Raw genomic sequence first — 809 nt, 5'->3', positions numbered from 1 at the left:
GGGAACGCCCGTTACTCCAGGGCTTGGTTTCTTCGTCGTCGCTGAAGCTCGGGGCAGGGTAACACAGGGATGGACGAGGTGACACGCCGAGCGCGCGCCCTCAGCAGCTCGCCCCCGGAGGGACGTCGTGTTTGCCAGGCGCAGCTCGGTGCGAGCGGCTTTGGTTTTAACTCACTCGTTCAGCCGCTGGCCGAGACTGCTCCTGTCGTTCGCCTGCTGCCGGGCTCCTGCCCCAGCGCTGCAGTCAGCGGAGGGCAGCCCTGGAGAGCTGCCTGGCTTCAGGTAAAACACTTGACGGGGTTTGGCGCACGTGCGTATGGTTTTAAAGGTGTTGCTTTTCAGTATTTATTTGTTGGATTTTGTACTGTTTTCTACAAGGCTAATAAAACAGTTGAGAGGAGTTCCCGCAGGTGCTCCGTCCTGACGTGCTGGGAGCGATGGGGGCAGGTACAAGGCCATAAACCCCCTGGGAATTCAGACGCGTCGTGGCTGGGCACGGTCGGCGTGTCACGCTGCCCGCGTCGTCTCCGTTCCCGCTGCGGCCCCGCGGTTCTGCTCCCGGCCTTCAGCCTGGGCGGAGCAGCGTGTGCGGGGTCGTCACTGCCGAGCTCTGAGCAGCCGTGGTGCTGTAGCAAAGGGAAACTGCTCCGCGCTCCAGCTCCGCTGCCCATTTACACGCTCGACGATAGGGAAAAGATGCTCTGTTCTCCCCTGCCCCCCCTTCCCCTCACCGGAGAGGGAAGGGGAAGAGACAGACCCCCTTGGCTGCGCTTTGCCGGAGCCAGGCTGCACGCGGGCGCTCAGGTGCC

The sequence above is a fragment of the Eurypyga helias genome, unplaced genomic scaffold (genome assembly GCF_000690775.1).
Source record: "Eurypyga helias isolate BGI_N326 unplaced genomic scaffold, ASM69077v1 scaffold7729, whole genome shotgun sequence".
In the NCBI taxonomy this organism is placed as follows: Eukaryota; Metazoa; Chordata; class Aves; order Eurypygiformes; family Eurypygidae; genus Eurypyga; species Eurypyga helias.
Note: the sequence above shows the minus strand (reverse complement) of the source record.